This window comes from Hemitrygon akajei, chromosome 4 (genome assembly GCF_048418815.1).
Source record: "Hemitrygon akajei chromosome 4, sHemAka1.3, whole genome shotgun sequence".
NCBI classification, from domain to species: Eukaryota; Metazoa; Chordata; class Chondrichthyes; order Myliobatiformes; family Dasyatidae; genus Hemitrygon; species Hemitrygon akajei.
Window position 1 is genome coordinate 183798114 of NC_133127.1, and position 26266 is coordinate 183824379.

A 26266-nucleotide genomic window follows, 5' to 3' on the forward strand; every position below is an offset into this window, starting at 1 on the left:
TGGAGGGAAAATACAAACAACAGGTGGAAAGGGGCTTGGAAGTGCTTTTGAGGATCCCCTAATCTATGGTGGGGAAGGCAAATGCAATGTTAGCATTCATTCCAGGAGAACTAGAATACAAAAGCAACAAAGTAATGTTGAAACCTTATGAGGCCTCACTTGGGAGTATTGCGAGCAGGTTTGTACCCTCATCTTAGAAAGGATGTGCTGAAACTGGAGAGAGTTTTTTTTTAAACCTACTATCTTTTCTGTGAAAGACAAGTAAATCCACAAACCAGGCCTTGTACCCTTCTCACCACTGCCATCGGGCAGAAGGTACAGAAGCCTTATGTCCTACATCACCAAGTTTCTGAACAGACATTACTCTACAACCATCGGGCACCTGAACCAGCATAGATAACGCCAGTCACAACTATTCTTGAACTGATCCTACAACCTACAGATTGGCTTTCAAAGACTCTTTACAACTCATTATTTCAGTGTTAGTTTTATTTGCACAGTTTGTCTTCTTTTGGACGTTGGCTGTCTGTCAGTCTTCATAGATTTTCATAAATTCTATTGTATTTATCTCCTCATAAATGCTTGCATGGAAATAAATCTCAAGATAGTATATGGCAACATATATGTATGTACTTTGATAATAAATTTACTTTGACCTTTGAACTGTGAAGTAATAAGCAGTTCACTGTTCATGGTTTGTTTCCACAGAGCTTGGGACTGTTAGCATACCTTTCCACCTGTCCTGCTGGGTGTTGAGGGCTCTTTAATCGGCAATGGAAGATGTTACAACTTTTCCTTCACCTTCTCCTCCTCACTATCCAAGCACCCGCAGACTTCTTTGAGGTGAGGCAAAGGTTCATCACACCCCGACCAACCTGATCTAACGTATTTAGTGCTTATGATGTAGTGTCCTTTACATTGGTAAAACAAAAATACATATAAACTAGGAGACCATTTTGCAGAGCACCTCTGCTCTGTGCCTAACCACAATCTTGGGTTTCTGGTTGCATGCTATTTTAACTCTTCTTCCCATTTGCACACCAACTTGTCTGTTCCTGGCCTTTTTCATTGCTACAGAGAGGCCAAACAGAAAGCAGAAGGATATTTCATGCTTTGCTTGGGTAGCTGACATCCCAACACAATGAATACTGAATATTCCAATTAAAGGTACTCTTATCTGACATCTCACTTGTCTACTTAGATCAGTTTCTCTAACCTCCGGTAATTTCTTTCCCTTCTTTCTTTTTATATTTCTCATTTTGGCTCCTGCCTTACTCTTTCCACTAGCCTATCACCTTCCTCATTCTTCCCTTTCTCCCATGGTCCACTTTCCTCTCCTATCAGTTTCTTCCTCCTTCAGCCTTTAACCTCTGCAACCTATCACCTCCCAGTTTACTTTATCCCCACTACTTCATCTACCTTCCCCCTCATTGTCTCACCTATCTCCTGCCAGCTTGTACTCCTCCCCCTCCCCCACCACCACCACCACCATCTTCTTATCCTGGTTTCTTCCCCCTCCCCCTCCCTTTCTAGTCATGATGAATGTCCTGGTCCATAATGTTGACCACTCTCCAGAGATACTGGCTTACTTGAGTATTTTGTGTGTGCTTCTCTAGATTTCTTCTCCCTTTGCTCTTCCATCCCATCTTCTGCCCTCACCCAGATCTGTTTACCCATCATCTCCTCCCCATCTGGTTCCAGCTATAAAGTACCAGCTTTTACCCAACCGTCTTACGTCCATCTGTATTTATGACAACCTTCTCTGTTCCCTATGTCACAGGTCTCAATATAAAACTTCAGCTTACACCTCTTGCTACAACATGCTGCTTGACATGTTGAGTTTTTCCAGTGACATGTCTTTTGTTCTAATGACTGTATTGATGATTTCCTGTTTCTCGGGTATTTTTAACTATTTCTGTGGTAGAACTGTGAAACAAATGACTTCTGAGTAAAGAAACTACATTGTGCTCAGAAATGGGGCAAGTATACGGTAAGAAGCAATGTAGCAATGAAGAATCCTTTGCATCTGTGTGCAGACAAAGCTGGGATACCTTCATTGCTACTCTAAACTTCAGTAGTGTAATGGACAGTAAGTACTATGCATTGGCCAATGCTTACTCTGAAAGGGTTTTCATTGACTGCTTATAGTGACTTCAGCTGATGAAAGATTTCAATTAAATGGGCACAGCATCTGACATTACCAATAGAAAATACCTGACCTCAATGGGAATTTACCATGTGAAATGTTGATAACTCTAAGATAGAAATATCTTAAAGGCTTTACCCCGCGATGGATCGGCCATCTCCACTACTTTTTCTAGGATTCTAGGATTTTGTACCTTGGTCACCTCTGAGGCTGAGGTACACAGCTGGTTTCCAAAGAGTGGACAGTCGCAAGGCTGCAGGACCGGACAGCATCCCAGGGCGGGTATTCAGAGTGTGTGCAGCACAACTGGCAGGTGTGTTTACAGACATTTTTAATCTCTCCCTCTCCCAGTGTAGAGTGCCCCCCTGTTTCAAAACATCCACCATTGTTCCTGTACTTAAAAAGACCAAGGTACTATGCCTAGATGATTGCCGTCTCATGACCACTCATTGCAATAATAACAATTACAGCACGGAAACAGGCCATCTCGGCCCTTCTAAGAACTTTCTAAATAAGCAAATGCTTTGAGAGGCTGCTCAAGGACTACATCTGCAGCTTGTTACCACCCAAACTGGACCCCCTACAATTTGCCTACCGACACAACTGACTGACAGATGATGCAATAGCCCCAGCTCGACATACTGTCCTTACATACCTGGGGAAGAAGGAAGCTTATGTGAGAATGCTGTTCTTGGATTACAGTTCAGCATTCAACACCATAATTCCCTCCAAGCTTGACAAGAAGCTCAGAGACCTCAGCCTTCACCCTGCCCTGAATAGCTGGATCCTGGACTTCCTGTCAGATCGCTGGCAGGTGGTAAGAGTGGACTCCCTCATCTCTGCCACTTTGACCCTCAACACAGGTGCCCCTCAGGGCTGTGTCCTAAGCCCCCTCCTTTACTCTCTATATATCCATGGCTGTGTCGCCGCCCACAGCTCCAATCTGCTAATTAAATTTGCTGACGATACTACATTGATTAGCCTAATATCAAATAATGAGGCAGCCTACAGAGAAGAAGTCATCGCCCTGACACAGTGGTGTCAAGAAAACAACCTCTCCCTCAATGTCACAAAAACAAAGGATCTGGTTGTGGACTACAGGAGGAATGGAGACAGGCTCACCCCTGTTAACTTCAACAGATCTGGGGTTGAGAGGGTGGACAGCTTTACATTCCTTGGCATAAGCATCACTGAGGATCTCACGTGTCTGTACATACCGGCTGTGTGGTGAAAAAAGCACAATGGTGCCTCTTTCATCTCAGACGGTTGAAGAAGTTTGATATAGGCCCCTAAATTCTAAGAACTTTCTACCTTAGTGCAATTGAGAGCATCCTGACTGGCTGTATCACTGCCTGGTATGGGAAATGTACTTCCCTCAATCGCAGGACTCTGCAGAGAGTGGTGTGGACAGCCCAGCGCATCTGTAGATGTCAACTTCCCACTATTCAGGACATTTACAAAGATAGGTGTGTAAAAAGAGCCCGAAGGATCATTAGGGATCCAAGTCACCCCAATCACAAACTGTTCCAGCTGCTACCTTCCAGGAAAAGGTACCACAGCATAAAAGACAGGACCAACAGGCTCCGGGACAACTTCTTCCAACAGGCTATCAGACTTATTAATTCATGCTGACACAACTGTATTTCTACTTTATCTTGACTGTCCTGTTTTACACACTATTTATTATAAATTACTATAAATTACACATTGCACATTTGGACGGAGACATAATGTAAAGTTTTTTACTCCTCATGTATATGAAGGATGTAAGTAATAAAGTCAAATCAATTCAATTTTCTGCTCAAGGGCATTGGTGTTTCCATACCAGGCTGTAATGCAGCCAGTCAATATACTCTCCACTACACATCTGCTGAAGTTTGCCGAAGATTTAGATATAGTGCTGAATCTCTGCAAACTTCTAAGTAGAGGCGTGGCTGTGTTTTCTTCATAACTGCACTCATGTGCTGGGTCACGGACAGCTCCTTGAAAAGGGTCTCGGCCCGAAACGTCGACGGTGCTTCTCCTTATAGATGCTGCCTGGCCTGCTGCGCTCCACCAGCATTTTGTGTGTGACACTAAATTTGCTGCACCTCTCCACCTCTGATCTTCCAATGAGGACGGGCTCGTGGACCTCTGGTTCTCTCCTCCTCAGGTCAATAACCAGCTCCTTGCTCTTGCTGACTTTGAGTAAGCAGTTGCTTGTTATGGTGCCACTCAGCTAGACTTTCAATCTCCCTCCATGTGATACAAGTTGCTCCTGCAAGTCCCTTTAAAATATTTTCTAATTCATCTTACAACAATGCCCTCCACTTTTTGATTCCCTTTTCCTGGGGTATAAAGATCATGACACTCACCCTGCTGTGCCCCTCACAATTGTAGTTATCTAATTCTATCTGCATGCCATGCATCTAAAAGGCTCACAGGGAAAACTAACGATACTGGACTAACTGTGAAAATCGCTTATCAGACGCAGGAGTAGGAAGGCAGTTGGAGGTCTGGTGAAGGAGCGATGATCATGGTGGAGGGTTAGAGTGGCTTCTTGTTGTTTTTGACGGTTTGTGGATTGGCCCTAAAGCATATTCGGCAGAAAGCACCAGTTGTAGCAGGTCTCTTATCATCCTTCTCATTTTCACAAGTGGTTGCTGTGAAAACAGTGTGCGAATTCTCAGTATTGACTTCTGGGGTATCTACTAACTTGATAGTGACGGAGCGGTTTGGTATGGTACAGAAAGCGAAGAAGACACTAAACATGTATAAAAAATAATTTCACACCTACAGTGAGGAATAATCACCAAATATCTCCAAACAATGTACTTAGAAATGTCAGTTGCCTCCTCTAGACATAAAGTCATAGAAGGTCCTGCACAGAGATACATCTTCAACCCATCAAATCTTCCTTGACCATATTATTACACTAAATTAGAATTTTATTGTCATTGCTGAGGACAACAAGATTGCAGTGCCAACAGCATACTGACAATTCAATTACTAAAACCACAAATAAATACATTTAAAAATAATATCTGAGTTTAGAATGACATCCAAGTTAAAACTCAATTAAAAACACACAACTCCAAAATTAATAGAAACAGCGGCTATCCCATTCAAATGTTGCACATGTCCGTGCTATAAAATAAAATAATTAAATATAAAACTGCATCAAGAATTATGCCCATGTATTGCATTTAGAGATTGTCCATTGGACCATGGGTGGGTGGGGGGGGGGCATTGTTCAGTTGTATGACAGCCCTGAGGGAAAAGCTGTTTTTCCTTCTGGAAATCCATGCAGCGGTATTGCCGTATCTCGTATCTCTGGCCAATGGCAGCAGATTGAACAGGTGATTACTGGGGTGGGGTGTGCCCATCACTATCTGATGAGCCCATGTAGACACCAGGAGTTGTAGGTGGTTTCCATATCTGGTAGTTGTGTTCCAATGACATTTTGTACATTCCTGATCACTCGTTGAAGCGTTCTTTTGGTCGGTTTTGAAGGTCATAATCCCAACGAGTTGACTGTTAAACAACACTACATCAATTTCCAACTGGATTCAGAACTTTCTTACCAATTGCTCCCAAGTACACATCAGCCTCCCTGACTCGTAACACCAGTGCACTGAAGGGATGAAAACTGAGCCCACTCCTTTACACACTTTTCACCCATGACTGTGTCCTTGCCTAGGTCACCAGCTCCATAATCAAACTTGCAGATGACACCACAGTGACTGAATTAATTACAAATAACATCAAGACAGCATACAGAGGGGAGGTGCAGAAACTCTCTAAATGGTACAACAACCATTACTTTCCACTCAGCTTTTAAAAAAATGAAGAAATGATTATTGACTTCAGGAAATCAAGAAGCTATGAACAGGCTCCACTACTCAAATGGTTAAAAAGTGGAAAGGGCCTCCAGCTTTAAGTTCTTGGAAGTGAACATCAGAGGGGAGCTTGCTTGGACCACCAACACCTCCTTGAGAGTAGGGAAGGCTCAGGAGTTTAAAGAGAGCAAATCTGCCCCAAAAGCTGCTGGTAAACTTTTACCGATATGTAATTGAGAGCACACTATCCTGCTGCATGACAATATGATACAGCAATGCTACCCTAACTCATCGTGGTCTCTCCACATTCCCATCAACTGCCCCGTAGAAACTGCTACTCACCTACACACTAGTGTCCCATCAACCCATAGGTTTCTGGAATGTGAAGGGAAACGAGTGCCCAGAGGAACCTTGTGTGGTCAATGGGAGAGTATGCAAGCTCCACACAGGCAGCACTGAGGAAAGGACTGAACCCAGCAGGCCCGATCAGTGAGGGTGTCACCATGCACTGATAATCTTTACTGATTAAGTTGGCAGTCAGAGTGTTGGACCACTAACTTAAGAGAGTGAGATTTCCTGTTGAAGGGTCCTGGCCCAAAACATTGACTGTTCAGTACCCCCTATAGATGCAGCCTGACCAACAAAGGTCCCCAGCATTTTGTATGTATCGCTTTAGAGAATTACTAGCGTGATCACTCAAGTTGAGTACGATCTTCTCCTAAAGGGCTGTCTCTGGGTGCTAGGGTGGATTCTCTTAATGGAGAAGACCTGAGCAGGACTTTGCTCAACTTGAGCAGCCACCACACAGCCCTTGACAGATCAGGTATCAGGGTCCAGTGGCATGGAATACAAGATAACTGGGGGGCCCTTCACTGTTGTTGCCTTCCTCCTCATTCAGTGCTTTTGTGAAGAGTCATCATCTTCCACCACCTCCAGTGATGAGGTTTTGGTTGCGCTGCTCTTTGTGTAGAAGTCCCCACTGACCTTTAACCATTGTGGGTGACCCTATCAGGAGCTAAGCACCAGATGGTTAAACTCCACAGAGCATTGTCCTTGGGATCTCAGGAACTCACAAGTCTCTCTGCTCTGACAAGGTGATGATCCTCAGAGAAACTGAGACAACTAGAAGAATGTTGGACCATTTATTCAGAAATATTTATGGAAAATGCCTTGTAACAGAAGATAAAACATAAAACAGCCACTGCTCTACAACAAGCCGTATACTTACTGGCCTGTGTAATGACTTACCTGGTTTACTGAAATCCTTCAGGAATGGAATCTGTTGGACTCTTCTGGTCTGATTAAATGTGACCCTGGCAAACTCCAGCCACTTACCCAGTCCCAATGCTATCAGGAATTGCCTGTGATGCCTGCATCCTGTATAAACAGACAAAAGATTGCATGATATGGCCAAGCTAGTATTATTAATCATGTAACTGGTCCTTTCGTTGATGTTTATTAGTTCTATCTTACACTTCCCACCGATCCCTGAGAAAGGAATTACTCCAGTCTGTGCTGCAACCTTCACAACTTTACGTAAATGCAAGTTGCTTCATGGTCTGTGAGAAGTGCTGTCATGTATGGGGGTAGTGTGGTGTAGCAAGATCCCACAAACACGAAGAGGATCTATCCTGGGCCCAACACATTGATGTAATCACAAAAAAATGCATGCCAGTGGCTATAATTCATTTAGAGTTAGAGGAGATTTGGTCAAAATTTCTACACAAGTAACATGGAGATCATTATGATTCATTAGTTGCGTCATTGCCTGGTGTGGAGACACCAATGCACAGGATGGAAAGAGGCTGTAGACTCAGCCAGCTTTTCAAGAAGGCAATTTTCATATTAAGGACCCTCCACAACCTAGACACACCTTCTTCGCATTAACAGCATCAGGGAGGAGTGACAGGAGCCTGAAGGCACAGACTCAATTATTTTTGGAACAACTTGTTCCCCTCTGTGATCAGATTTCTGAACGGGCTATGAACTCATGAACACTACCTCACTATTATGCTCTCTGTTTCCACTATTTATTTTTACATATAAATACACTGGATTCCAGTTAACTGGGACCTGTATACTTTGACCCAATCAGCCAAAGTTTCATGGAAATAGTTAAAAAGATATAAAAAAAGACAAACTACTGTTTAACTAAATAAAGTAGAACACTACCAAAACTGCTACAGCACTATAAAACTGTGTACTAATTCCTAATAGCTTATTAGATTCAACTTTATTGTCATTGTGCCAAATACAGATACAAAGCCAAATGAAATACAGTTAGCATCTAACCAGAAATGCAAAGAATAGTGTTACTTACAAAATAACTGTGAATAAAAAGGAAGTGCTACAGCACACAAATATAAAGGTACTGAGACAGTACAATCTGGGTGCAATACTGCTTAGCGCTGTGATGTGAGGTTCAGCAGGGTCACAGCCTCAGGGAAGAAGCTCTTCCTGTGCCTGCTGGTGCAGGAGCAGAGGCTCCTGTAGCGCCTACCGGATGGGAGGAGAGTAAAAAGTCCATGGTTAGGGTGAGATGCACCCTTGATAATGCTTTTCGCCCTGCCCAGGCAGCGTTTATGGTGGATGTTCTCAATGGTGTAAATTGGGTGCCGATAATCCTCTGGGCAGTTTTCACCACACGCTGGAGTGCTTTACGATCTGATACGGGACAATTGCCATATCACACTGAGATGTAGTTGATGAGTATGCTCTCAATGGTCAGTGGTAAAAGTCTGTCAGTATCCTGGGACAGAGGTGAACTTTCTTGATGCTCCACAGGAAATAAAGGCACTGTTGCGCCTTTTTGATCAGGATGGAGGAGTTCAGGGACCAGGTGAGATCTTCGGAAATGTGGACACCAAGGAATTTTAAGCTTGATACATTGTCTGCTACAGCCCCATTGATGTAGGTGGGGTCATGAGTGTGGCTCCTAGCATGCCTGAAGTCCACAATGATCTCCTTGGTCTTCTGGGTGTTAAGGGCCAGGTTGTTATCGAGGGAGGAATTCATTCAGTAAACACTGCTGTGTTCTTTTGATTGACTAAATGAACAAAATCAGCATGGACCCCTAGTGCAAAAAGTGGACTGCCTTCAAACAGTGCTCTCGACAATTGCACCCTCCAAATCTTCAGTCTAATTGTAACATTCAAGATGCTTGTCAATATCTTCAAATTGTTCTTAGTTCTTAACTTGCTGAAGTCGTAAAATCAGTTCCTTTCCACTGCCGACTGTTTCTGGCATCTCCACACCTGAGTGCTAGAAACCGCAGTGAGCAAAACAGCTCTGAATTGTCTTACTGTTTATTACTCGACAATAATCAGTGACAAAATCACTGTGCTTTTTGAACAGAGACACTGACAACTGACACTATATAAAAACCATTCATTCTAACGGCCACACAGCATGCACACAACTGAAGCTAATTATAAATTGTTCAGCAACAGTCACCTGCCCTAATTAAATGGCATAGCGTCCCAAATAAGCAGCTGCTCGATAAAACTATGGCCCAATTAACTGGAATCAGTTGTATTCTTAATGTAACTTAAAGTAATTTTTAATGTATTGCACTGTACTGCTGCCACAAAAAAACACATTTCACAATACATGTCAGTGATACTAAACCTGACTCTGATTTGACTGTGACTCTAAGCAATTATAGTTGGATGATCTGACATTGTGACTTGACACTGGGGTAAATATTGGCCTAAACTCCTGCTCTCCTTCTGAATACTGATGTGGGATCTATTCCATCCTCCTGAGAGGGAAAACTGATCAGCTGTGCACCAACTCAACTGAAGAATAGAACCTCCAACCCACAAGAGAACAAATTTCACTATTTAAGTCAGGGGCAATAAACACGATTCTGGAAAAAAAAAGCTCTGTAGAATTTAATGAATAAAGGAACTTTATGTCTGAGTCATGAAGAGTTGTAGGATATGACCTCAGGCCTCAGATCAAATCATGTGAATGGAGCTAAGAAAAACAGAAGCCAATAGTACAAATGGATGACCCATAGCAGAATTGTCAGAATTCTGATCCTGACTCAGGTAACTAACTTTCAGCTGGTGACATTAAGATCAAGATCCTGTTCTTTGATACTGCGTTGTCACTAGAATGTAAAAGTAAGGATTGCAATGCTTAGGCTTCTTAAGGCATTGGTCAGACTGCACTTGGAGTTTGGGCCCCTTATGTAAGAAAGGATGTGCTACCGTAGGAGTTTCACGAGAATGATCCCGGGAATGAAAGGATTAGCACAGAGGATGATGTTTTGGATCAGAGACTCATGGAGTGGTAGGTAGGGACATGAGGAACTCTATCAGTATTAAGGCAGCAGGAAGATGGGGTGAGTGCCAATGCTTGAAAAAATTGAGGAGATATGTGGAAAATGGTGGTGTTGAGGAAACAGGTAAGATGCAGAAGGACTTAGACAGATTAGAAGAATGGTCAAGAAAGGGGCAAAGTTTGTCTTTTTTTTATATCTTTTTAACAATTTCCATGAAACTTTGGCTGATTGGGTCAAAGTACACAGGTCCCAGTTAACTGGAATCCAGTGTATTTATATGTAAAAATAAATAGTGGAAACAGAGAGCATAATAGTGAGGTAGTGTTCATGAGTTCATAGCCCGTTCAGAAATCTGATCACAGAGGGGAACAAGTTGTTCCAAAAATAATTGAGTCTGCGCCTTCAGGCTCCTGTCACTCCTCCCTGATGCTGTTAATGCGAAGAGGGTGTGTCTAGGTTGCGGAGGGTCCTTAATATGAAAATTGCCTTCTTGAAAAGCTGGCTGAGTCTACAGCCTCTTTCCATCCTGTGCATTGGTGTCTCCACACCAGGCAATGACGCAACTAATGAATCATAATGATCTCCATGTTACTTGTGTAGAAATTTGGACCAAATCTCCTCTAACTCTAAATGAATTATAGCCACTGGCATGCATTTTTTTGTGATTACATCAATGTGTTGGGCTCAGGATAGATCCTCTTCGTGTTTGTGGGATCTTGCTGCACCACACTACCCCCATACATGACAGCACTTTCTCACAGACCATGAAGCAACTTGCATTTACGTAAAGTTGTGAAGGCTGTAGCACATACTGGAGTAATTCCTTCCATAGGGATTGGTGGGAAGTGTAAGATAGGACTAATAAACATCAAGGAAAGGACCAGTTACATGATTAATAATACTAGCTTGGCCATATCATGCAATCTTTTGTCTGTTTATACAGGATGCAGGCATCACAGGCAATTCCTGATAGCATTGGGACTGGGGAAGTGGCTGGAGTTTGCCAGGGTCACATTTAATCAGACCAGAAGAGTACAACAGATTCCATTCCTGAAGGATTTCAGTAAACCAGATAAGTCATTACACAGGCCAGTAAGTATACGGCTTGTTGTAGAGCAGTGGTTGTTTTATGTTTTATCTTCTGTTACAAGGCATTTTCCATAAATATCTCTGAATAAATGGTCCAACTTTCTTCTAGTTGTCTCAATTTCTCTGAGGATCATCACCTTGTCAGAGCAGAGAGACTTGTGAGTTCCTGAGATCCCGAGAACAATGCTCTGTGGAGTTTAACCATCTGGTGCTTAGCTCCTGATAGGGTCACCCACAATGGTTAAGGTCAGTGGGGACTTCTACACAAAGAGCAGCGCAACCAAAACCTCCTCACTGGAGGTGGTGGAAGATGATGACTCTTCTGGTGAGGCATCACCTTGAGTACTGTGAACAGTTTTAGACTCATCAAGGAAAAGATGTGCTGGCATTGAAGAGGGTTCAGAGGAGGTTCGCGAGAATGACCCCGAGAATGAAAGGGTTAGCATACAGTATGAGGAGCATTTGATGGCTCTGGGACTGTACTGGCTGGCGTCCAGAAGAATGAGGGGTGATCCCACTGAAACCTCGTGAATATTGAAAGGCCTGGATAGAGTGGATGTGGAGAGCATGTTTCCTTTAGAGGAGAGAGTCTAGGATCGGAGGGCACAACTTCAGATTAGAAGGACGTCCCTTTAGATCAGAGATGAGGAGGAATTTCTTTAACCAGAGGGTGGTGAATCAGTGGAATTCATTGCCAGTGATGACCGTGGAAGCCAAATTATTGTGTCAAAGATTACAGGGAAATGACAGGAGAATAGGGTTGAGATAGATAATAAATCTGCCATCATGGAATGGAAGAGCAAACTCAATGGGCTAAGTGGCCTAATTCTGCTCCTATGTTTTATGGTCTTGTAGCTGTTGGAAAAGAAGTGCTAAGAATTTAGAAAACCCACAAGTAAGATTGACAGAAAAGCTGTTAAGGGCAAATAATGTGTGGCTCCTCAGTGCCATGTGACCTGTACATTTGTTAGTAACCCAACTGTGTTGTACAGTCCGAAGGAATAGTTAACACAGGTCATTGCAAATTTGGCTTTGAAATTCCCAGTTTATATTTTTTCACATCTTTTAAATGGCATTGGATATCAAAAGGGAACCTTCCTTTTAAGAACCTTTTGCAGCAGGCAGAAGCATTCAGCCCAAAATTTGCTTCATTCGCTGCTACAGCTACACCACATTTGATCTGTACTAGCATCTGATACGATCCCTCTATTGTCTCTCTATCTCAATAATGTTATTCAGAACAGAGGTGAAACTAGTAGTACCATTGCCTCCGGACACCACAGTGCTTCAGTCCTGACCTCAAGTACTGTCTGGGGTGGAGTTTGCACATCCTCCCTTTGAACATGTGGTTCCACCCCAGCCCTCACCCCGATTGCTCTAGTTTCCTCCCACATCACAGCGATACGCAAGTGAGTGTTAGTTGGCCAACTCAAATTTCCCCTAATAACAGGAGCACCATTGCCAGTTGCATTTCCATCTGGTGTGGGAGCAGCCAAGCCTTGGACCAGAAGTGCCTACAAAGGACTGTGAGAACAGCTGAGAGGATCATAAGGATCTCCACACCATCCACTGGGGACATTTATCAGGAGTGCTGCAAACGCAGGGCCTCTAGTATTATCAAGGATTCTACCCATCCATCCAGCATCCTCTTTGACTTTCTACCATCAGGCAGGAGACATAAAACAAGAATGGTCAGGATGGAAAACAACTTCTTCCTCAGATCATTAGGCTTCCAAATGCCCTGCCGCTTTGCATTCAAAGTGTCTCCGGTTTATCAGTTCTGTACCTTACAGTATTTAATATTAATGCACTTTAGTTTGTTATTTATCTGTGATTCATCTGAAGCTTTCATTATTACCTTCATAAGTTATTATGTGCAATGTGTGTTATGTGTACTACTGTGCTTTACGCCCTGGTTCGGAGAAACGTCACATTTCTATATGATTATATATATTATATACATGTATGTGATGAAATGATAATAAACTTCACTTGACTTGATATGTAATGAGTGGTGTAATCTGCGTGGAATTTACAGGAATGGGGAGAATCAAAAGCAAATGTGAATAACTGGTACCGCCAGTGCCTGTAAGACATATATATGTTCTTTCTGTGACCACATGGTTTTCCTTCCTCCAGGTGCTCCTGGTTTCTCCCACAGTCCAGAGATGTTCCAGTTGGTAGGTTAATTAGTTTTCCTGTGATTTGGCTAGGATTAAATCTGGAGATTGCTCTGCAGTGTGGCTTGAAAGGCTGGAAAGGCCTATTCCACACTATATCTTAATAAACATCCACATTCTAACTGGTTGCATCACTGTCTGCTACAGAGAGGCCACTGCACAGGATCGTAAAAAGCTGCAGAGAGTTGCAAACTCTATCAGCTCCATCATAGGCACTAGCCTCCTGAGCATCCGGGACATACCTCAGAAAGGTGGCATCTATCGTTAAGGACCCTCCTGCCCCATTCTCATTGCTACCATCAGGGAGGAGGTACAAGAGTCTGAAGGCACACACTCAGCATTTTAGGAACAGTTTCTTTCCCTTTGCCACCAGATTTTGAACAGATAATTTTACTTTACTTTCATCGTCACCAAACAATTGATACTAGAGCGTACAATCATCACAGCGATATTTGATTCTGCACTTTGCGCTCTCTGAAGTACAAATCGAAGTAAATATAATAAAAATTTAACTTATAAATCATAATTAAAAAATAGAAAAGGGAAAGTACGGTAGTGCAAGTAAGGTCTGGATACTTGGAAGGTATGGCCCAGATCCAGGTCAATTAAACAACCTATGAACATTACCTCACTACTTTTGCTCTTTTTGCACTATTTAATAGTTTGTAATTTATGTTTATTTTATGTATTGCACTGTACTGCTGCAGCAAAACAACAAATTTGATGACTTATGTCAGTGATATTAAATCTGATTCTGAATAACATGGTGTTTGGTGGTCAGTACAGACTCAATGGTCTAAAAGCCTGGTTCCATGCTATATAATTCTAAGACTCTATGAGATTCAAGAAACCAGATGCACACCAGACAGATTAACTTTAAAATGGCCCAACAAACCATTTAGTTCAGGGTAATTAGGAATGGTGCTGTCATTGCCAACGATATCATACTCTGTGACTAAATAAAGAGAACATGCAGCTGAACTCCTTCCAATTTTGGGGTCTCACACTTACCGAAATTTTACCCTTGTTCATCAATGCCATTCCCAACTCGTTCTGCTTCTTTGGCCCTGCCTGCACATTTAAGACACCACTTAAATCCTTTACATTTTGTCCAGACTCCTGTTTGGGTGGCTCAGTCACAAATTTTATCTGGTAACAATTTTGTGAAGCTCTTTGTCAAGGTAACTGAGCAGGTCATGGCCAAAACTGGATGAGTTCAATTTTTTTAAAACTATCCTTGATTGTTTGAAAGATCTCAGTGAAATTATCCTAAAGTATTTAAAAAGTAGAGTTCAATTACAAACAGCACCAAGTTCCCTTGGGAGAGATTGGTATTTTCATTAGCCACATGTGGGGGACTGGAAGACGGGAGAGTAAGCACGGATTTAAGGGCAGTGTTATGCATGCATGGAGAAAGAACTACAATAGGAAAATTAAGATTAAATGTTTTAATGACTCACATTAGCCATGATACATGCCGGGCAACTTACGGTGCAGGAACAATGCGGTCGTACTGCGGAGACAAAAAACATGCACATCGAAAGCCCACACTGAAAGAGAGGGGCTTTCTGCACGTAGGACGACCCATTGATCACCTGGTGATCAAACAGCTGCACCCACACTTGTCACATTCTTGCAATGAATCAGACATGGTACGGACCAGTGGTTGAAAAATTGTCGGAAAGGGCTCAAAGAGACTGCATTTATTTACATTTGTGATGGCAAGGACTAATCAGGAATAGTCAGTATGGCTTTGCTCGTGGGGAACAACATATTAAAATTTTTTATTAAATTTATTAACATTAATTTTATTAAAACATATTAAAAAGTTGCCAAGTTCAGGTCTACTTTATGTTAGCAAGGCCTTTGATAAAATCCCACATGAAGGGTTGGTCTGGAAGGTTAGAACACAGGTGATCCAAAGTGAGCTGGTCAGTTGGCTTGGTGATGTCACTACACGAAACCCTGTAAAAGTATCAGCAGCAATTGAAAATACCTGGAGTCTGGTTTTGCTGTTAACAAACACTATTTTATTACTAACTACGTCATATTGTAACTTAAAGCAGGTAAACCAAGAGTTAATGGTGTTATGCATATATAGGTGTAAATATACAAATCCCCAAACTTCTTCAAGCTCAGGTGGCAAGTGATACGGTACGTAAGAGAAGTTCAGTTCAAATACACAGGTTAATTAATGCGAGATGTTTGTAATTCAAAGGTGCATGTTGTGAAAAGGCAATTACGTCGATATTCCACAGATTCCACACCAGCAACACAAAATAACAAAGCCAGAAGGTTTTATCTCCAAAGTTGTTCCACTCCACACACTAAGTATCGCCAACAGTGATCTTCAATGAATATCCTTTCAACACAAGTGGTACCACACCTGAATTCAGCTACGGGACATCCCAAAGTGGCGGCCACAGGATACTCAAACAGAATCCACGTATGGATTATCACCAATGGTAGCTTATCACAAAGGGGACCATTTTCAAAGGAACTACCACTCAGGCAAGGGTCGACACACCGGTAGATTCCACAAGGTTACCCCAATCACACACAACGTGATAGCCACTTATCCAGTTCCACGATATACGAAATAATTCCAACAATGGTTTGCCACAGGGGTGCCTTTCTTCCAGTGAAATAAATTCAAGTCACTTTTATTGTCATTTCGAACATAACTGCTGGTACAGTACATAGTAAAAATGAGACAACGTTTTTCAGGACCATGGTGTTACATGACACAGTACAAAAACTAGACTGAACTACGTTAAAAATAAAACACAGAGAAAGCTACACTAGACTACAGACCTACACAGGACTGCATAAAGTGCACAAAAACAGTGCAGGCATTACAATAAATAATAAACAGGACAATAGGGCAAGGTGTCAGTCCAGGCTTCGGGTATTAAGGAGTCTGATAGCTTGGGGGAAGAAACTGTTACATAGTCTGGTCCTGAGAGCCCAGATGCTTTGGAGCCTTTTCCCAGACGTCAGGAGGGAGAAGAGATTGTATGAGGGGTGCATGGGGTCCTTCATAATGCTGTTTCCTTTGCGGATGCAGCGTGTTGTGTAAATGTCCGTGATGGCGGGAAGGGAGACCCTGATGATCTTCTCAGCTGGCCTCACTATCCGCTGCAGGGTCTTGCGATCCGAGATGGTGCAATTTCCAAACCAGGCAGTGATGCCACACCCAGATAAGGATAGAGACACACACGGTATTCACAAAGGTTTTCCCCTCACCAGAGTACCGACTCCTGCGGATTAATTATGTGACAATCATACTTTCGTATTCAAATGGAATCAAACTCAACCTCATGGGCTACTTGGAGAGAGTCCAAACAGTGATCTCTTCATCACTAGGTTTCCTCTGTTTCAAGCCTTCCTCTCCTCTCTTCTCTGCAAACTTCTTCCAGTTGCAGCACTTGAGAGTCATTTATCAATACTCTGGATCGATCTCAACTCACTCCTTTGGGCTACTGAAAGTTTAAACCAGCGACCAAATCACTGGTGTCTTCCATTGACCGAATCCATCTTGGCTCCAACTGTGTGAGTCTGTGTGTCCTTGTATATTCAAAACAAGCCGTGAGAAACCATAAACATTCATTTTCCATCAAATAACTCCACCTCTCTCACCATAGTAACCAAGCAACTTTGTAAACAGTAGAAATCCAACAGTGTCCAAAAGTCAGTCTCATTCTTTCAGCGTTTTAAAGTGACAGTCCACAGAAAAAATGAACTCTGGGGTTATATAACAGTGAGAAGAGGCAAGAAGTGGTAAAGGAGGGTTTTTTGGGTGGCAGGGTGGAGATATGTCTCTACCATAATATACTGGTTAGGCACAGGAGTACGTTCAGCCAGAGACTCATTCCACCGAGATGCAACACTGAGCGTCATAGGAAGTCATTCCTCCCTGTGGCCATCAAACTTTACAACTCCTCCCTCGGAGTGTCAGACACCCTGAGCCAATAGGCTGGTCCTGGACTTATTTCCACTTAGAATTATTTACTTATTATTATTTAATTATTTATGGTTTTATATTTCTATATTTCTACACTATTCTTGTTTGGTGCAACTGTAACAAAACCCAGTTTCCCTCGGGATCAATAAAGTATGTCTGTCTGTCTGTCAAAGGCACTGCTCCTTCCCTCCTCTAGCCCGCAGGTCACCCTTGATCAGGGTCACATGAAGCCGTGGGAGCAGGTGGGGAATGGTCATATGAGCAGCTGGTGCATATCACAAGTGCTGGTTATCTGACCTGTGGAAATACATCTGCAACCCTAAGTCTTTATGAATTTATAAGTTTTATAAAACATAATGTGACAAAATGGAACCAGTGTTATGCCAGGGTGCTTTGCTGGTTTGTTTGGATGGGAGGCTTACAAGAAGTCTATATGTGTTTGATAGTGCAGGGTGTGTTTATAGACAATAGACAGTAGGTGCAGGAGTAGGTCATTCGGCCCTTCTAGCCAGCACCGCCATTCACTGTGATCATGGCTGATCATACACAATCAGTACCCCGTTCCTGCCCTCTCCCCGTATCCCTTGACCCCGCTATCTATAAGAGCTCTATTTAACTCTCTCTTGAATGCATCCAGAGACTTGGCCTCCACTGCCTTCTGGGGCAGAGCATTCCACATATCCACCACTCTCTGGGTGAAAAGGTTTTTCTGCATCTCTGTTCTAAATGGCCTACCCCTTATTCTTAAACTGTGGCCTCTAGTTCTGGACTCACCCATCAGCGGGAACATGCTTCCTGCCTCCAGTGTGTCCAATCCCTTAATAATCTTATATGTTTCAATTAGATCCCCTCTCTTCCTTCTAAATTCCAGTGTATACAAGCCCAGTCGCTCCAATCTTTCAACATATGACAGTCCCACCATCCCGGGAATTAACCTTGTGAACCTATGCTGCACTCCCTCAATAGCAAGAATGTCCTTCCTCAAATTTGGAGACCAAAACTGCACACAATACTCCAAGTGGGGTCTCACCAGGGCCCTATACAGCTGCAGAAGGACCTCTTTACTCCTATACTCAATTCCTCTTGTTATAAAAGCCAGCATGCCATTAGCTTTCTTCACTGCCTGCTGTACCTGCATGCTTGCTTTCATTGATTGAGGTACAAGAACACCTAGATCTCATTGTACTTCCCCTTTTCCTAACTTGACTCCATTTAGATAGTAATCTGCCTTCCTGTTCTTGCCACCAAAGTGCATAACCTCACATTTATCCACATTAAACTGCATCTGCCATACATTTGCCCACTCACCCAACCTGTCCAAGTCACCCTGCATTCTCATAACATCCTCCTGACATTTCACACTGCTACCCAGCTTTGTGTCATCAGCAAATTTGCTAATGCTACTTTTAATCCCTTCATCTAAATCATTAATGTATATTGTAAACAGCTGCGGTCCCAGCACCGAACCTTGCGGTACCCCACTGGTCACAGCCTGCCATTCCGAAAGGGACCCGTTAATCACTACTCTTTGTTTCCTGTCAGCCAGTTAATTTTCAATCCATGTCAGTACTCTGCCCCCAATACCATGTGCCCTAATTTTGCCCACTAATCTCCTATCTGGGACTTTATGAAAAGCTTTCTGGAAGTCCAGGTACACTACATCCACTGGCTCTCCCTCGTCCATTTTCATAGTTACATCCTCAAAAAACTCCAGAAGATTAGTCAAGCATGATTTTCCCTTCATAAATCCATGCTGACTCAGACAGATCCTTCTACTGCTATCCAAATGTGTCATAATTTCCTCTTTTATAATTGACTCCAGCATCTTTCCCACCACTGACGTCAGGCTAACCGGTCTATAATTCCCTGTTTTCTCTCTCCCTCCTTTCTTGAAAAGTGGGACAACATTAGCCACCCTCCAATCAGCAGGAACTGTTCCTGAATCTATAGAACATTGGAAAATGATTACCAATGTGTCCACGATTTCTAGAGCCACCTCTTTAAGTACCCTGGGATGCAGACCATCCGGTCCCGGGGACTTATCAGCCTTCAGACTCAACAGTCTATCCAACACCGTTTCTTGCCGAATATAAATTTCCTTCAGTTCATCCTTTACCCTAGTTCCTTTGGCCACTATTACATCTGGGAGATTGTTTGTGTCTTCCCTAGTGAAGACAGATCCAAAGTACCTGTTCAACTCATCTGCCATTTCCTTGTTCCCCATAATAAATTCACCCGTTTCTGTCTTCAAAGGCCCAATTTTGGTCTGAACTATTTTTTTTGCTATTCACATACCTAAAGAAGCTTTCTTATGATAAAGAATGCTTTGATACCACAGAAAAAACAGGACACAGCTGTCATGGGTGGGGAAAAAGTCAGAAAAGATAATAGACTGATTAAACACACATGCCACGGATACAGATAAGGAAGGAATTGCATATTGGGCTGGACAACCTCAAAGACACAAAATTGATTAATTACTAGACTTTGTAAATATATGAAAATGGTTTGTTTTGAGTGCTAAAATTGAAACTCACAACCAACTTAATGAATGGTGGTAGGCCTTTTCTTACAAGTAATAAACATACTTATAATTTGACCCACTCTGAATTTGTTGTAGTTTGTTACTGTATATTAGAAAACCTAACTGAACAGTGAACGACACACCACTGATGTCAGCATGCAATCTCTGAAGTGCATTGATAATGGCTGGGGTCATGAGTCTTGTAAAGATACTGCCCAGAAGAAAGCAGTGGCAAAGTACTTCTGGAGAAAAATCTGCCAAAAACAATCATGGTTGTGGGAATATGATCACCAGCATTTTAGGGATAGGACATGGTACAGGATGCTGATTATGATAATGATATAGAAAGGATTGATGGTTGTCATATTCTCAGTGGGTTGAAGGTCCTGCTTCTTTGCTTAATAATTCTATGCTTTAATACTTTCTGGTGCATCTAACCAAAACTGTTTAGCTTAATAGCTGTTTCCAGAAGTATCATTATGTGTCCATTTCCAATATTGTGTCCACCATGTAAGATACTGATGAGATAAAAGATGAGGTATTCATTGACATTTAATAATTCAAACTGTTCTTTGGGGAGTTCGTCTCATAACTGCAGAGTGTTTGCATTAGCATCTGACTAAATTTAAGAATTTGATATTGATAAAGAACAATGCTTCTTTATCATTATTTTGCCATGCATGTAAGATAGCAAAATCGCAAAACTGTCACAAAGTGAAAGGAAACTTGACCAGATCATTCTGAACTTCTGGAAAAGCAACATAATTAATCATATTGTTCATCTGTTTCCAACAATTTCACACTTAAAGATTTATCTAATCCTTTGTGAAGTGACAATTGAACTTGCTTCCACTGATCTAATAAGCTGTGAAGTCCAGATCAAGATTAACTATGAAAATTATTTATCTTGGTCCTGTCTGTGAGCCTTGACCAGTCATAACAGATCTCCCCAATCACAAGAGGCGGCCAGTTTTAGATCCTGGCTGGACCCTTTACTTCCAGCCAGAGCTTAAATGACCCTTTGTTTCTGCAGTAGGTGTAATCACCACCAGAACATGTTTGATGAAACAATTAAAGGAAATAGCTTGCTAAACCAACCCACCAAAATGCTGCCAGAAGTTGCACTAAGTCTGCGCATTCTTTTAACAAGCTATGTGCCTGAAGCAAAGACAACGATTCTCTGACATTGTCTTTGATAAAAGGAGTACATGTAGTCAGATGTGAATTGAAACCAACAGAAGTTATTCTTAAATCAAGACGACTGACTAATAAAGTTTATGTTTCAACAACATTGATCACTGTTTACATTCCAAAATCTGCCATCAGATCTCTGCTGTCACTGTGAAGGAGCTAAAGGAGCTTTGGGTCCCACATCACCAGGTTCAGAAACAGTTATTGCTCTTCAATCATCAGGCTTCTGAATCAGTGTGGATAACTTCACTCACCCCAGCTCTGAACTGACTCCACTACCTATGGACTCACTTTTCAGAGCTCATGTTCTTCATATTATTTATTTATTGTATTTGCACAGTATGCATTCTTGTGTACTTTGGTTGTTTATCCATTTTCATTTGGGTGTAATTTTTAGAGTCATAGAAGAGTACAGCTCGGCCCATCTAGTCCACACTGAACCATTAATTTTAAAATACTTATTTTTTAAGAACTTTCATTTCTTTGTATGTCCTGTGAATGCTTGTAACAAAATGAATTCCAGAGTAGTATATGGTGACTTTGATAACAAATTTACTTCGAAATTTGACCTTCATAAGCAAGCCTTCATTGTTATTTTCTATACAGCACTACAGGAGCATGGTGATGTCAGAGGCACAATATTTGGAGATTTAAATTAAATCAGCCATAGCTGTTGGAAGGATTTGTCAGGAATGATTCCATTTCACTAATTGAAGAACAACTGAAAATTCACTCGTGTCCTGGTTACCCTTCATATCCCATCCACCAATCGCTACACCATAGAAAGCTTCCTACCTAGATGCCCCACAGCTTGGTATGGTGGCTGCTCTGCCCGTTCCTTCAACAAACTGCAGAGAGTTGAGGACACAGCTCAGCGCAGCATGAAAACCAGCCTCCCTTCCTTAGACTTGTCTGTATTTTCAGTACCTCAGTATAATCAAAGATCCCATCTACACCAGAAATTCTCTATTCTCTTCTCTCCTTATTGTCTACCTGCACTGCACTTTCTCTGCAGTTGTTCTACCTTGTCTTATCTCAGTGCTCTGTGCAATGAATTAAAGCAGAATCAAGTTTAGTGTCACTGACATGTGTCATGAAATTTGGTGTTTTGAGGTAGTAGTGCAATTCAATATATCAAAAAATGATAACTTGCAATAAAAATACTTTTAATATGGTTATTTTTACTCTTTTCACTCTATGTATTTAATAATAACTATCAACTTACTTAATTTATATACAATGCACTAGACAGCGCAGAGTTACATGTCCCAGATCTCTGCAATCTCTCATCCTTACTTAAATTTTGCTTGCCAAAATGCTCAATTTCATGAATAAATTCTTCTCGGGCTTCCATCGGGGTACAGTTATTGATTTTAACCAATGTTTTGACGACGCACTCCGTCATCTGGAATGATACCTAGGCACGGCTAATTCGGTGGTATTTACAACCCTGTCGTCCATCCCTCCTGATTGGTTGAGGTCTAACCAATCACGTATCCACTGTCACACCTTGTTTACAATCTAATTTTAACAAAGTCGAAGGTCTCCCTCCAAGTAAGCACTGGAATTTGATTGTAAGCACATTGTGACAGCAGAAACCTGATTGGATGAAGACTGACCAATCAGGAGGGATGGGTGACAGGTATATATACACACCAGTGAAATAGACATGCATAAGCTCTGGTGATATCACATGTAAGGATGTGATTGGAGAGAGTACTAAGCATGTGCAGAAATTATAGGAAGATCTGGAAGCAGGGCCTGTATTGTGCTGTAGCTTTTCTATGTTTCTATGGCACTGTAAGACACGTGTGGTTGTTGTTAAATAAAAGTTCTATTTCTTCCTGAATATGGTTTGTTATTAGAAACCCACAGTACATATTAATATAAAGAACACAACATGGTGTCAGAAGTCGGTCTGGAAGAATAATATGCTACCTAACATGGGAGAATTGAAGATAATCAAAAAGAGTTTGAACCGTTTTGGTGTTTGCTCACAGTTTTACAAATGGAAGGATTGCAACCTTCACCAACACTTCAATTGTCTGGGAATGTAGCTGAGAACTGGAGAAAACATAAGGAAATTCCTGAATTATTTTTAAAATTGGCGATCAAAGCATATAAAAAAACAGTAAAAACGAAAGATGCGCTTCTACTCATAATTATTGACGAAGCAATTGAGGTATATAGCCATTCTACTTTTGAAAATGGAGATTATTTAAATCTAAAATCAATAATGGACAAATTTAAAGCATTTTGTATACCGAAGCCTAATGTAACCTATGAGCGATACAAATTTTTTTACATGTAAGCAGAGAGCTGATGAAACTATTGATCAATATGTTACTGAGTTGAGACACCGGAGTAAAACATGTGAGTTTGGAGAACTGACAGAATCTCTCATTAAAGAGAGAATTGTTTGTGGCACTCCGGATAATGGTCTGAGAGAAAGACTGTTAAGAGAACAAGACCTAGACTTGGAAAAAGCTTTGATGCTCTGCAAAGCTTTGGAAACCATGACATCACAGGCTGAAGAACTTTTCACTGAGAGCTGCCACACAGACGTGTGATTAAGTGTGAACATATTAGTAAAAAATAATAAAACAACAACAAAACTGACAGAGAGCAAGACGTCATCTGAGAGAATAAAGCTATGTGGTCACTGTGGGCGGCAGTATCAGCCAAAACAGTGTCCAACGCATGGGAAAATGTGCAACGACTGCAGTAAGAGTAATCATTTTTCACGCTGTTGCAAAAGTAGAAACAAAATAAAACAAGTAAATGCAGTGCTTGAAAATGAACTTGAGGAGTTTTATATAGATGAGCTTTGTGAAAACAAATAAAGTAAGAATGACTGGACTATTCCATTGCAAGTGAACCAAAACAATATTCTGTTTAAACTTGATACTGGAGCATAAGTAAATGTTTTTGCAGAATCTGAGTTTAATGCATTAAAGCCAAGACCAAAGTTACATCAGACAAATATAAAAGTGACTGGGTATTCAGATGCAGACATTCCAGTTAAAGGAAAATGTGTGGCAAAAGTATCACACAAAAATATTGTGCACATACTTTCAGTTGTGGTGGAGCCAAAGAATGTACAGTCAATACTGGGTTTATCTGCCTGTGAGAGACTGAATTTGGTGAATAGAGCCTTAGTCCTGGAGAGTGACACAGAGTCAGAATACAGTGACTTGATGAAAGAGTATGAGGACTTGTTCAAAGAGCTCGGTTGTCTTCCAGGAGAGCACATAATTAAAATTGAAAACACAGTGCCACCCTTGGTACATCCATGTAGAAAGGTGCCTTTTGCATTATGTGATCAACTGAAAACAGAGCTTGACAGAATGGAATGGCTAGAAGTCATAAAGAAAGCTCCCAGGCCCATTCCTTTGTTACCAGCATTGCCACCAAAACCAGGAGTTGCACTTTGCTCTCTGGAAGTAACGCACATGCATCAATCGGACATGCATTCCATCACAATGTCACCTCTGCAGGAGGTCAGATGCCAGACTTGCCGGTAAAGTGCAATACTGATCTGAAGCCAAACAGTGACAAGAATCAGGATCCAATTGAAGAAGTGAAAGCCCAAGTGAAGGAATTGAGAAGTTTTATCGAAAGGATGAAGTCCTGGCATAAAAAAAGAGATTACACAGTTAATGAATGAATTGATTATGAAAAGAAGATTCATATTTCATTACAAATGGAAGTGGAAGGAATTTAAAAAGCTACAGTACTTGAAGTACAACCAAGATCATACATGGTCCAAACAGAAGGAGCAGTGTTAAGAAGAAATCGCAAAGACCTCAAGAAAGACCCAACTTCAGAGGTTCAGTTAACTGATGCAGACCAGACAAAACATGGAAATAACAACGAAACACAAGAACTGTGTGAATCACTTAGGTCTTTTAGTGGCCTTCTATAAAGCTAGATCATTTGGCTGATCCAAGTCTCAGTGTCTGTTGACTTAAGAAAACTTGTTTTGGAGATAATGGTGTCTGAATTGTATACTGGCCAGGCAACAGCCATCCTCTCCCAGGGAGCATAAAAACAGCCTGAGTTATTGTACAGGTCTCTGCAGTTCAATATTGTACAGAATCATCACCCTTTTATTTTATTGTTCTTGCTGTCAACACCTATGTGCCATCAATTTTTAAGACATGCCACCCAGGAACTTGGGCTATAAGGTATGTATTTCTTTCATGTGACTGTACGTTTACTGCTCTCTTATATGCACTATATGCACCCTGAACTGTGTGTGACTGCTGGTACTGTGTTTTGTACCCTGGCCCCAAAGGAATATTGTTTTGTTTGGCTGTATTCATGAACGGTCCAATGATAATTAAACTTGATAACAACCTTACATTTTCTCACGTATTCCATCCACTCTATTCTTGCCACTCATCCAAACCTGGCTATGTCTCTTTGTGTCTTCTCAAGGGACATTCTCAGATTGCTTGGAACCACCATTTAGAGCTTTGAATGTGAAAACCCAGCACCAGTCCCTGTGGGATCCACTGATAGGAACCTTCCAAAAGAAGCATTGCTATTCTAGGTTTTCTATTTTTCTTTTCAATATTTTTATTAATTTCTACATAGAATAATAGAGTTCAAGAAAATACATATTATAAAAGAAAAAATATACAATACCAAATACATTATATTTGAATCACATTGAAGAACTCCTTACCCTATATTCATGTAGATTAGATTAATTCATATGTTGAGATAAGAATTATATATATATATAAATATCTATACCCACTACCAAAGCTGAAGCTGTTTGATAAAGAGAAAAAAGAAAAAAAACCTTATCAGATAGTGAAATATGCTAACCAGTATCTGTACTTTAATGGGAAATCAAAGGTTTTGAAAATAATTCAAAAACAGCTCCACAAATTTTGAAAATCTTGGTTAGATTCAGAAATTGAACAACAGATCTTTTCTAAATTTAAGCATGCCATAACATCCTGTAACCACTGAGCATGATTAAGCGGAGAAGCATCCTTCCATTTAATCCTTCCCCCCCCCCCCCCCCGCCATAAGAGAGATAAAAACCAGAATGT

At 41.4% G+C, this 26266-nt stretch overlaps 1 protein-coding gene across 2 annotated transcripts in view; it reads right to left on the reverse strand.

Annotated features, from left to right (window-relative positions):
* LOC140727024 (interleukin-13 receptor subunit alpha-2-like) overlaps nt 1-26266 on the reverse strand; it is a 93038-nt gene that overhangs the window by 42727 nt on the left and 24045 nt on the right. Inside the window, exon 2 of one of the 2 annotated variants that reach the window (XM_073044183.1) lies at nt 7213-7341. The exons of the other annotated variant lie outside the window; for it this stretch is intronic. The gene's annotated coding sequence lies outside the window, so the exon portion shown is untranslated. The remainder of the gene's footprint in view (nt 1-7212; nt 7342-26266) is intronic. 2 annotated transcript variants of the gene reach the window in all.